The sequence below is a fragment of the Mastomys coucha genome, unplaced genomic scaffold (genome assembly GCF_008632895.1).
Source record: "Mastomys coucha isolate ucsf_1 unplaced genomic scaffold, UCSF_Mcou_1 pScaffold7, whole genome shotgun sequence".
Lineage (NCBI taxonomy): Eukaryota > Metazoa > Chordata > Mammalia > Rodentia > Muridae > Mastomys > Mastomys coucha.
Window position 1 is genome coordinate 39125259 of NW_022196913.1, and position 13061 is coordinate 39138319.

The window sequence follows — 13061 nt, forward strand, 5'->3', positions numbered from 1 at the left end:
GGGGGAAGGGGGAAGGGGGAAGGGGGAAGGGGGAAGGGATGCCTTGACATGGGCCTGCTGAGACATGCCCTTCCTCCATACCAGACTATCCCTCCATAGAACACATCCCCTTTCTCTTTATCTTTTAATAAACGCATCATATATATTCTAGATATTAGCCTTCTTTGAAATACAGTCAGTTGACAAAGACTTCTCTCCCGTTCTGTAAGATTGTTGCTCTGCTTATGTCCTTCCTGTGTAGAAAGAAGCTTTTGAGTTTCATATAATCCCAGTTGTCAATTCTTGGGATGATTTCTGTGCTATTGGAGTTCTGTTTAGAAAGTTCTTGTCTATGCCTATATCTCGAAATATTTTTCTTATATTTACCTCTAGATGTTTCAGAATTTTAGGTTTAAAATTAAAGTGTTTGGTCCACTTTGATCCAAGTATATTCCAATTATGACACCATCATTAGGCTTTTTCCTAGTTTATGCTTTGATGCCTTTGTCAAAATTTAGCTGGCCACAGCTATATAGCTTCTTTCTGGGTTCCATTTTCTTTAGTTGCTCTACAGTGTCTGCTTTGTGTCAGTATCACGCTGCTGCTGTCACCAAGGCTCTGTGTCAGGGTTTCTATTGCTGCAACAAAACGCCATGACCAACAAGCAAGTTGGAGAGGAAAGGGTGAAATTGGCTTACACTTCCAATCATAATTCATCCTCGGAGGAAGTCAGGACAGGAACTCAAGCAGGGCTGGAACCTGGAGGCAGGAGCTGATGCAGAGGCCATAGAGGGATGCTGCTTGTTGGCTTTCTTCCCATGGTTTACTCAGGATTGGCTTCTTGTAGAACCTGGGATTAGCAGCTCAGGGATGGCATCACCCTCTATGGGCTTGACCCTCCCCTACTGATCACTAATTGAGAAAATGGCCTACATCTGGATCTCTTGGAGGCATTTCCTCAACTGAGGCTCCTTCCTCTGTGATGACTATAGCTTGTGCCAAACAACACCAGCCAGTACACTCTGTAATGTCCTTTGAGATAAGGTACTAGGACACCTCAAGCAGTGTCTTTCTACTTAGGATTTCTTTGGCTATCCATGATCTATTGTGGCTCTATATGGTTTTTAGTATTCTTTTTTAATTCTGTAAGGAATGCTTTTGAAATTTTGAGGGGAGTGCATTAAATCTGTACACTACTTTTGGCAATACAGACATTTTCACAATATTAAAAGGAGCATAGAAGTTCTTTTCAACATCTAGTGTCTTTAAATTCTTTTCTCAGTGTCTTAAATTTTTCATTGCTGAGATATTACACCTCCTTGGTCAATTTCTCAAAATTAGTCAGTTCTCAGGATACAACTTTCAAGTATTAGTTGGGCTTCCAGGGCCTAATTCTTACCACTTGTGATGTTTTTTTCCTTCAGGGAGGAACTGAATAAATGCCTCCTCTATCAACATTTCCTCCATCAAAAGTTAGGATGAACGAGAAAGGACCCAGGTAATGGTCTTTACCAAATTCCATAGCCTGCCCTCTTCTGAGGTTCAAGCCAGGGTCTGGTCTGAAGTCTCAGAATCTGTCTGTACAAACTTCCCCATGCCATTGACTTTTTTTTTTTTTAATGAAAAGATACACCAGGAGAAAGAATGTATTATTTTTCTTTTGGGCAGGCTTCTTGATATGAAAACCAAGACTCTGGGTTTGGTTATTTTAATTCTGTGCCATATTAGAGACCTATCTGTGGCTGTAAAACTGTCGTGCTTACAAATTAGACATCTATACAGTCTCTTCATGTCTCATCTGAAAGGAAAATAATGATATTCATTGCTTCCTACCCCATGGAGCTCACTGAGCAGCTCTTACAGAGCAGAGCTGCGCAGCTCTGGTTACAGCCCTGGGATCTTCCATTACCATTCCTTGATCAATTTTGTGAATAAAAGCTAAGTTAACATGAGAAAGAGAGATTCTTTCTTGTTTTCGTCTAAGTCCCCAGCTGGGAACAGAGAGTGGTCACATTGTCTTAGTCAGCTGTGGCTTCTGCCTTCCTTTTCGAAAAGAACTAAAGCCTGCCTGCTTAGTTAGCCTCATTGTTTGGGAAAATCATATCTATTTTCTCCGGCAGTTGTTGGTGTGAAGTGTGAGTGTTGCGCGCTGCCTGATGCATTGAAAATCCAGCTACTGAGCCAAGCCTGAGCTTTGCTTAGGCTCTATTGTGCTACAGAGCTTCTGATTGTGCACTCTCATTGACTGTTCTGATATGCTTTCATTATGCGGCTACTTGTCATTCTGTGATGCCTTCCAGCACAACTCAGCCAGGGGCAGCTTCCTTTAGGCTGACAGCGCTTGAGCATGCAGACACCAGAGTTGCTTCTGCATCTAGCAGCATACACTGCGGTTCAGTAGTGTACCCTCACTGCTATGTAGTCTAGAGGTTGGGTCCCTTCACTCATACTCTGTCACACGTTCTCTCTGGTTGTCACTCCTGTGCTAGGGTGATGGGCCCCAAGACCTGCACGAACTCCTCACCTAGTAAGAGAAGGGGATCAAGGAGCATATCTTCATGCATACCCCTTCCCAGTCTCCAAAGAGCAGGAACATTCCCTCTTTAAATGAGAACTCAGAGGCAGAGGGCTCACTGTTCTCAAGGTTCAACAAGTTCAGAGGGCCATCCAGGACTCCTCATTTTCTTCTCCCTGCTTCTCCACCTAGCTCGGTCCCTGCTCTTGTGAGGCAGCTGCAGCAGGGGACACATCCAGACACCACTACTTCCCAGCAGCAAGGGAGTATATATATATATATCTCACTAACAGTGAAAAAAAAATATGTCTGAAAACATGACTCCCGTCTGTCCCTTAAGTCTTACTGGACAAAATGCTTCATGTGCTCATATTTAAAGCAAGGACTAGCTAAGAACATGTGGTTGCCATAGCTGCCTCTGAACCATCTGAGACTTAGGCTTGGAGGTAGCAGTCCCATTTAGACAAGTAAATTCAGGGATGGTAGATCAGGTAGACAAAGTTATGAGTCTATTAAGAAGCAAAAAAAGAAAAAAAAAAGGTGAGCTTTGTGGTCTGGATGTTTATATCTCCCTAACATTTGAAACACGGGACCTTGTAGAACAGTTGTAGGAAATGAGGCCTTTTGAACATGGTTAGTGTCCTCTTTCATGAAGAAGAGGCTGCTTGCCTCTGTCATTGTGAGGACACAGTAGGATAGCGTCATTTATGAGGTAGGTGGCAGCTCTCATCAGACCTACATCTGCTGGAACTGAATTTTATTCTCCCAGGCTCCATGAGTCATGCATTTTTGCTTTGTCTTAGTTTCTCAGCCCTAGGTGTTTTGTTATAGTATTCAAACAGACCTCAATGGAGCGAATGGATGTCAAGGTAGAATCAATGGAATCCATTGTAATCACTTTCCATTAAAGTAAAATTTAATATCCTCCAGACAAATGACAAAAAGAATTCACAAATCTGTGGATTTTTACATTGTTATTATATCTAGTTGTTTTATTTCCATAAACCTAAAATCTATTCCTACTGTTTACAAATTAAGCATGAAATGACCAAACTAATGAAAGTAAAATTGTCAAAATTAAAAGTGACAAATGTCAGCTGGGCAGTGGTGGCTCACACCTTTAATCCCAGCACTTGGGAGGCAGAGGCAGGCAGATTTCTGAGTTCAAGGCTAGCCTGGTCTCCAGAGTGAGTACCAGGACAGTCAGGGCTACACAGAGAAACCCTGTCTCGAAAAAACAAAAAACAAAAAAACAAAAACCAAAAGTGACAAATGTCCTCATTTTGCCAAAGACCAATGGCTACTCTGGAAGCACAGAGGTGCCGCAACAGCAGGTATTTCAGAAATTCAAATGGCTATCTACCCTTAATTCACAACTTGTCCTGTCCTGTGTTGCTTTCTTTACCCTTAAACGGATATCAGGAACTAAAGCCACATCTGTCTCTTTCTCCCTCAGCCAGCAGAAGTGACACAGTATTACCCAATGCCTACTGACCACATTTTAAGAAATAGTGATTTAGATGGCTTTATACCTCATATCTTTCCTGTGGTCATGATATCAAAGATAAGCAAAAGATGAAGAGAGGAAGGGGAAATGCAAGCAGAGAGTGAGGAATAGAACTGTGCATTATGACCAGATAATACACAGAAAAGGTTCTGTAGTCTTGCCCTACAAATGTCCCCATAGCTCCATACTCACTAAGTTTATTTTGGGTAGGATAGAAATGACCAATTCCAAGGGGTATAGATTGCAGATGGCACAAAGGGAGAAGGGGCAATATCAAAACAGGAAAGGTTAAATGAGATGAGGGATGAGAGGACAGAGTAGAGAAGAATAGGGAGAGATAACTAAAAATACAGACCTTTGTAAAGGACATATGGAAAGTACTACTGTAGAATCTTCCCCCAAAATATACATAAACATGTGTAAATAGAGTTTAAACAGAGTTAGCTCACAGAAGGGAGGAAACGACTTCATATATCATACACTACAGAAAACCCAGTGCCAAGTATGTTTTCTTTTCCATTCTTCCCTTTCTTTCTTTCCTTCTCTCTCTCTTTCTTTCCTTCTTTTGACTTATAGGATAGTGGTCACATAGACCTTCCCAAACATTGCAGGCTATTGCCACTGTTCTTGGTTGCCCTCTAGAACTTTATATGGCAAAATCTATTGCTAAGAATACTGTCTTAGGGTATCTGTTGCTGTGAAAAGATACCATGACCAAGGCACGTGTATGTGGAGATCAAAGGTCAGATCTGGGTATCTTCCTCATTCTCCACCTTAAACAATGAGGCAGGGTCTCTCACTTAACCTTGAACTCACTGATTCAGCTAGACTGCCTCATCAGTGAGCCCAGTAGACCCTCCTGTCTCTATCTCCCCAGCTCTGAGATTACAAGCACAGACCTTTGGGTCCAACTTTATACATGGGTTCTGGAGGATCACGGCTTGGTGCTTGCGTGGTAAGTATGCACTGACTGCATCTCTTCAGCAAAGTCCTTGGAGTATCCCAGTTTCTAACTCTTGATCTCCCAAAGGAATCACCAGATGAAGCCAGACGTCTTTGGAGATCGCAGGACTGGATGAATCCCTGCGGAAAGGAAACTGGACTCGTGGAGGATAGAATGGTGCTGAGGCTGGTATTCGCCACTTAATCATCCATGATGAAACTCCTCTTCTTTTTACTTTCTGGAGACAAGGTCTCACTGCGTAGTCTAGGTTGGCTGGAACTTTGTAGACCAGGCTTGCCTCAAGCTCAGAGATCTGACTGCCTTTGCCTCTGGGATTAAAAGAATGCACCATTTTTTTTTTTGAGACTCTCTCATTCAGTTGTATGAACCTCTATGGGGTGGTAACCTAGTTTAAAACACTATGAATGAGAAAAATACTTCAGAGGCATAACAGGTACTTATAATAATTTGACATTTTATAGATTTTGATAAGAATGAACCATTTAAAAACTTCACAAGATGGCAAAATTTGAAAAAACGATAAATGCTAGTATTTGGTAATAAGTATAACGTTGATATGGTTTTTCAAAGAGTTTTGCTATTTTAGGAAGTTACACTATAATATTTATAGGTGTAATGATATGAATTTACTTTAAAATAGTACAAAGAAGCTGTAGATGACAGAATTTGAACACATATTCCTGGTCCTGTTAGACTGAGATGTAGACTAGTAAGGGCTAAACTGAACTGCTTCTATTCTTAATATTTATAAAAATGTAACAATTTTTCATAATGAATTTATTGCTGAAAGCTTTCTGTCTCTAGGCTCATTAGCTGATATGTTTACTCAGTGAACAATCTACTGGTCCTGAGCCAATGACCCACCAGCTCCAGGTAGGGCTAACTTGGCCAATGTCCATAAAATAAGAAGAATTCAATTCACTACACTATAACTCTTGACCATCCATAAAGAGTGGCTTTTATGTTGTTCTTGGGCTTTGTTTGTTTTACTACATGTATCTCAGCATTCAGATCACCGGCAATGGAAGGCAGTAAGAAACATGATACTGTTCCATGTAACATCAAATGAAGATTTCACACGAGACCAAATAGAGGCCATCTCTGTCATTTGAGGTGACACACACGTTTTAAATGCTCTTCTGACCACATGGGCCATTGTGGGTCCCCAGGCGAGCACAGACATTGAACCCTGGTGACCCTAAGGAACAACAGGTGTTTGGCCATGCCTCCTGCTCCCCTGGCTCCTGTCACAGCTACAGCCTCCCACAGCACCGTTCTCCCCTGCAGGGAAGTGTGTGGCCATCAGTCACTCAGGCAATGCCCCAAGCTTCTTGTATTCTGTCTGGACTCCACCCCCAGTTACCTGGCAACAGTCAAGTAACCCCAGCCCACTATAAAAGGAGCTGCTTGCCCCCCTCCTCGCTCTCTTGCCTCTCTTATTCTCTTGATCTTACACTTGCTCCCTTGTTCACCCTCTCTCTGCCTTCCCTTCTCTTCCCCGGTCTCCACGTGGCCATGGCCAGCCTCTACTTCCCTACTCTCTCCCTCTCTCTGCCTTTCTACAATACATGCCTTAAAACCATGGACTGCCTCTTCTCCTCGGGATCCACCATGCTGGAGCAATGTAGCAGGTCTCCCTCTAACAAACCGCATCTCTAACCTCCCTCCCTGAGTTCCCAGCCATGGCTTCCACCAACCCAAGCCGCCTGCCAGGCAAGACAAGGACTCTTGTAACCTGCAAGAGCTATCTCCTACCCTTTTCTCCTCAGCCCCTGGCAGAGTCGGCCCATGGAACCCCACTCGGTTCACAGCTCTTCCGAGACATCCTGCAGCATCTGTCATGTCCTGATGTCCCAGGCCTCCGTGTAGGCTAGGGACCCCAGAACTGGCTCTTCTGAGGCACCCAGCAGCGTCTGTGGTGCCTGAGAGTCGGAGCCTGACTCGGGCAGGTTCTCAGGGACTTCTGACTGGGTCTTCCCCACCCCCGGAGCGGTTCCGTGGGGGTGCAAGCAGTCAAACTTCCCGAGTCCCGCCTCACCCAGTAGCCCTAGCCCAGAGTGCACATGGGACCCTATTTTTGATCCACAGGTCATCTTCCCTTTTAAAACCCCCCTTCCTAGCTAGTCAATTTTGGTAGCAAGCTTGTCTTCGGTTAAATGTCTTTGATCAAATAAATACACTATTAATTAAAAACTATTCTGATGTTTCTAGGTTTCTGAGACATGAAAGGTTAGGAGAACTCATATAAAAAATAAGGAGAGGGCAGAGAAAATTGGGTGGGGACAGATAATGAAATGAAGCAGGGGTCAAGATTCTAGAGCAGACCCCACACACACTTGCTCACAAGAGACTCATCCTGTGACCCCAGGGATGCTGAACTATAGGTAACACTGAACCCAATGTATCCTATATATTTCCTGACTATACATAAGTGTGATGAAGTTTAACTTGTAAGCAGGCACAGTACGCAGCAAGAATAACAACGGTAAATAGAACAACTCTAACAACAGGATGTACTGAAAAGTTGTTCAAAGCTTCCAAATTGCTCGTTTCTATATTTTCCATCAAGTATTCTCAGATGCCAGCACTCAGATGCAGGTCACTTAAGCCATAGGATGTGATAGGAAAGACTGCAAGAAGGTCACTAAAGAGCTACTGAGGGGTTCCAGGCACAAGCAGAACAAAGGGGCTTGTAACAGGACCCTAAGTATAAGGGCTTAATTATGTCCACTGTTAGGGGTTGAAGGGTGCTGTGACATTGTTATCTCTTGTACCCCTACCCTTGAGGTGAGAAGTATTTCCCCCAGTGGGGTGATTGGGAAATAACTCCAGGAGAAGCAGCTAGAGATGGTGGGGAACTCTTAAAAGAGCTCTAACCTCCCTGGAAATCCCCAAAGGATGCTGGTTTCCTGAAGCGTTCAGGACCTTTATTTATATTTCAGAGCCTCCAATGTCCTCAGCAGGGAACAGACAATTGGATGCACCTTAGCTCAGAACCTAATGTAACAAAATCTGTGTTGAATTAGCATGGCCACTCTAAAGATGCTGGCTTAAAGTAGGCAACAGTCAAATCTGAATAAAGAGCCTAAATAAAACTTGGTCTGTTCCTCTCCAGCCTGAAAGCTATTTGGCCAGTATGAACTTTTTTTCACTTGGGACAAATGATGCATTCAGACAGATTCTATCAACTGGCTCCTGCGGAAATACTGGTGTCAGTGTAGGTAACAGTGTGCTCACTGTTTGACATGAGACTGGCGTGGAGCCCGCTAGCACTCTGACCTGAGGGTTTTATTAATCATACTTCACAAAGGGCTCCCTATTTGCCAAGAGGCGGATGCAAACACATAGGCCTTGGGAACTCTGACATTGAGTGCATTTGTTTTTCTTTTTCACAGTATTACTTTTAAAAGAAATTTAAATCTGTATTTTTTTTCCTTTATAAAAATAACATAGCCATGACATGCAGAAAATAAAGGATGAGAGAAGCATACATCCCTCCCTTACTGGCACAAGCAACAAGGAATGTTTTGATACATCTCTTCACTGCTTTTCAGTGTTTTTTGAGAAATTATAGAAGTTCTCTTTGTGATCCAGGAAATGTATCAAATATACAAAAAGTAACATAACTGATGTCTGTATACTATACCTAACTGTAGCTCAATTACCATTTCACTGGACCACTGCAGTGTTCTCTTCCTTTTTAAACGTGGGGCCTGGGTGGACCTGAATAGGTACTCTCATGCACAAAGCCCCAGGTACCATTTCCAGCCTCAGAATAATAAACAAAAACAGATACCACAAAAGCACCCACCCAGGCTGCCCATCCCGACCTGCATGCAAAGGTGGCAATTGTGCCATCCAGCGCATCTCAGTGTCTCTTTTTACTGCGTCGAGTATATATCCGGCCTTTACTGCTACTTCCAACTTGTCTGAGATGCACATAGATGATAACCCACTGTACTTTCTCCTCTCGGTGTCATGTTGATCAGACATTGTTGAGATCTCCCCAGCCTGAAAACCTTCAGTCTGACTGCTGCACGGAGTGGAAAAAGCAGCTTATTCTCCTCCCCAAGAAGGGTTAGCTTGCTGCTACTTTGTTGTTCCGAGTATTCTGCATAAGTCCTTCCGGTGGCTTCTCTTTTACATGGACTCACTGCACTCTAATGTTTATCCTGTCTTCTGTGCCACGTCCTCACTGCAACCAACTGCAGATAAAATATATTCCAAAAGAAAAAAAAATTGCATCTGTATAGAGCTTGCCAGTATTTTTTTTCCTCACAATTATCCCCTAAACAATCTAGTAGAGTAACTATTCATATAGTTGCTATTTACAAACACTTATATTGAATTAAGAATTAAGGATAATCTGGAGATGATTAAAGAATAGGGGAGGGTATGTATAGGTTTGATGTGTGTCTTACACTGTTCTGCATAAGACCTGAGAGCATCCCCAGATGTTGTTCAGAGAGAGTCCTGGACCAACTTCTCCACAGATGCAGAGCACCAACAGTATATGCATCTTTGCTCTTAACTGAAAGTGGCAGGCCGCTTGCTCTCTGGAGCATTTACATAATGTACACTCCAGTTTTTCAAAGTTCTGTTTTCCCTAAGGGAAGGTGTGCTGTACAACTTCATGTTACAACAAATCATTGACACCACGAGCAAACAAAATATGCTTGCTGTGGTGTGAATATTGGAATCCTTTCAAAATTCACGTGCTGGGACTTAATTACAACATGAGAGAATTAAGATGGAGCCTTTAGGATGTAGGTAGTAAGGCCATACAAATGGAATTAGTGTGAAGTAGAAATTTCTGGCTTCTTTGGAGACTCAGGACATAAAGCTGCTTTGCTGGGGCAGACAGATGAAAGGATGCTTTGCTAAAGCAGATGCATGAAAGAATGTTTGCTGAAGTAGACACAGGTGAGAGGATGTTTCACTGAAGCAGACATATGTAAGGATGCATGATGTTTAGTAAGACTGTAAATATTACCCCACATATGGTGGGACAAGGCTCTAGTGTTGGTTCACCTTGCTCTCCCTCGATAGTCTTTGCTGACAAAGCTCATGTCCTGGTTGGCCTTGCATTGATGTTCACACTGCACTGCGGATCTTCACTTGATCCACTACATAGAGAGTAACTCACCAAAGAACTCATGATATTCTGCTGGCTTCTTGCTGCTTCCATGGACATGCATGAAGGTTTATTATGGATCAAGTTACCGCTGCTGCTTTGTGTATGGTATCTGCCTAGCAGACTGGACTGCAGCTGCAGATTCATGTTTGGTATTTGCTAGTAGACTGAACTACTGATATCCTAACAATAGAGATTAGAATCTCTCCAAAGAACTATTTCTAAACAGGTCCATTTCCTCCATGTCCTAATAACCTTTCTTTTCCTCTACCTCTGGTGGGTTAGAAGGAAGGTTAATGCTTTTAAGAACCCTTATTGAAGTAGGTCTTGAAAAATCAAAGCCTACATTAGTGCCTCCCCTGACCCCAAAGCTTGGAATTTACCCCAGGTGTGGTAGTTTGAATAAGTATGACCCCTATAGACTCGTGTTTGAATACATGGCCCATAGGAAGTGGCACTATTAGGAGGTGTGGCCTTGTTGGAGTACGTGTGGTCTTGTTGAAGAAAGTGTGTGTCATGGTAGGGGCAGGATTTGAGGTCTCCTATTCTCAAGCTATGCCAAGTGTGGACACAGTCTCCTTCTGCTGCCTTTGGATCAAGATAAAGAATTCTCAGCTCCTCTAGCACATTGCCTGCCTGCTCTCTGTCACATTTCCTGCCATGATGATAATGGATTAAGGCTGTAAAACTGTAAGCCAGCCCCAGTTTTCTTTTATAAGAGTTGTTGCTGTCATAGTGTCTCTTCACAGCAATGAAACCATAACTAAGACACCAGGATACTGTATATACTAGGCAAGCACTGAGCTATACCTCAGTGCTGAAATTAGCACCATCATAAGAGAGGCCATTACCGGTCATTACATCTGTAACTTCCTGGACCTTACACTCCCTTAAACTTCAGAACTGAGTGATAACTTTATGTTGCTTATAACTTACCCAGGCCAAGGTATTTTGTCACAGTAGTACAAACAGACCATAACAAAAGCCAAGGTACCTAATAGAACATCCATACAAAGGTAAGCTATTAAAGCTATCTCTGTGTAAGAGATGCAGGAAATAGCCCTACTATAATGAGGAAACAGCCCTACTATGTTGAGGAAACAGCCCTACTGTGATGAAATGTCATAGGGAAAAGCTGCCCACCTCCACCTTGGCACATGGAGGAGAGAAGAGAACTCTTTCAAGAATCTGAATCACAGAGATGTCTGGCTGGGCACTGAACTCACACTGCTGAGCACAGTGTGCTTGGTGGTTGGTTGTACCAGGGGCTTTTAGAAGACTCAAATACTAATTCTCATTCATTCATTCATTGAGACAGGGTCTCTCTATGTAGCTGTGGCTGTCCTGCAACTTGTAGACCAGCTGATCTCTGCCTTCCAAGTGCTAGGATTAAAGGCATGTGTCACCACATGTGGCCCTCAGATGGTAGGTTTTTTTATGAAGAATTTGTGGTAGATGTTGAAGGGGAAAATAGAACTAGTACATAATGACTTCAGTTATAGCTGCTCCTGAGCCACGTGTTCCTCCATCCATTCTGTATTTGTGAGATTGGCCCCACTCCAGTTCCTGTTCTAGCATCTTTACTGACCACCTTGAGCTGGGATTGTAATACAAACATTGTTCCCGAAGCATGTACATGTCAATGATTTGTTTCCTGGCGTGGTTGACTGGGAGATGCCGTGGCTTTTTACAAGATAGGGCCTGGTGGAAGGTCCTTGGGCTACTGGTGATATACCCTCAAAGGGGATTGCGGGAAGTAGAAAGGGTCTCTTTCTACTTCCTGGCTTTCAGTACTGGCTGTTGGCTCTGGCATACCCTTGCCATCTGGTACCCTCCACCAGAGGCCAAGTAAGCCATCTAGTCTGATTTACACCTGCAAATTGTAAGCCAGATAACCCGTTTCCCTTTATAAGTTAATGGCCTTGGACACTTAAACACTTGGTCTCCGGTTGGTGGCACTGTTTGGGAAGGTTTAAGAGATGCACCCTGTTGGAAGCAGTATGTCACTGGAGGCTGGCTTTGAGAGTTTAACATCTTTGTGCTTTGTGCTTATGGTTCAACATGTAAGCTCTTTACTTCCTTGTCCGAACTCCAAGTCTACCCACTGCCATTCCTTCCTGCTGTGCTGGTGCCAGTGATAGACCCTTATCCTCATTGAACTGTAAGCCAAATATTGTTGCTGTTGTTTATTACAGCAACAGAAAAGTAACCAGCAAAGAAGTACCTGTCTGCTTTTTTTTTTTTTTTGTAGGAAACTTGAGCTGGATTGGCACTATGATTTAAGAAAAGACAATGTGAACCAAAAGTCCCAAAAACATGTATCTGAAATATTACTCCTGTGTTAGTCAACTTTACAAAAACCCCTGAGCCTAGTCACCCTAAAAGAAAAAAAAAGGTTATTTCTCCTCGATATTTTGGTCATGGTCAATTGGTCCAATTGCTTCAGGTCTCTGGTAAAGCAATCATGTCTAGCAGTGAAAGGAGAGTATAAAAGGAAGGTCCCATAGTCCCCTTCAAGGGTATACTCTCTATGACCTAAAGTCTCACTAGACCCTACCTCTTAAAGGTCCCATGTCGCTTGCTAGTGCCAAGACGAGAAAGAAGTCTTTTACACATGGGCCTCTGGGCAATGCTCACCTAACTACAGCAACTCTCAGGGAGGAGAGCATCTATCAGGAGAGGAAGTGAATGAGAGTCAGATAAAAGATGAGGCAATCTATACCCAGGCTTGGAGATGCAGGCAACGTGGACTCTTCTCTGCGGACAATCTCACTGTGGCTTTCTTTTTTTCAGCCTCCTGTTAACCCCAGCTTGATAACAGAGCCCTTAAGATACTGTTAGAATGCTACTCCAGCAAAGACCTTCAGGAGATCATGCAAAAACTTAGTTCTTGCTGATGGGTTTTGAGTCGCGGCAGAAAGCGTCTGCAGACACCAGGCTCAAGCAGTTTCATGTGTAAGAG

At 43.2% G+C, this 13061-nt stretch overlaps 1 long non-coding RNA gene across 1 annotated transcript; it reads left to right on the forward strand.

The window, feature by feature from the left end:
• The first annotated feature begins 4162 nt into the window (after window positions 1–4162).
• LOC116082698 lies at window positions 4163–5217 on the forward strand. Its single transcript, XR_004115396.1, has 3 exons — window positions 4163–4503; window positions 4879–4956; window positions 5032–5217. It is a non-coding gene; the product is annotated as an uncharacterized LOC116082698 (long non-coding RNA).
• Window positions 5218–13061: the final 7844 nt, after the last annotated feature.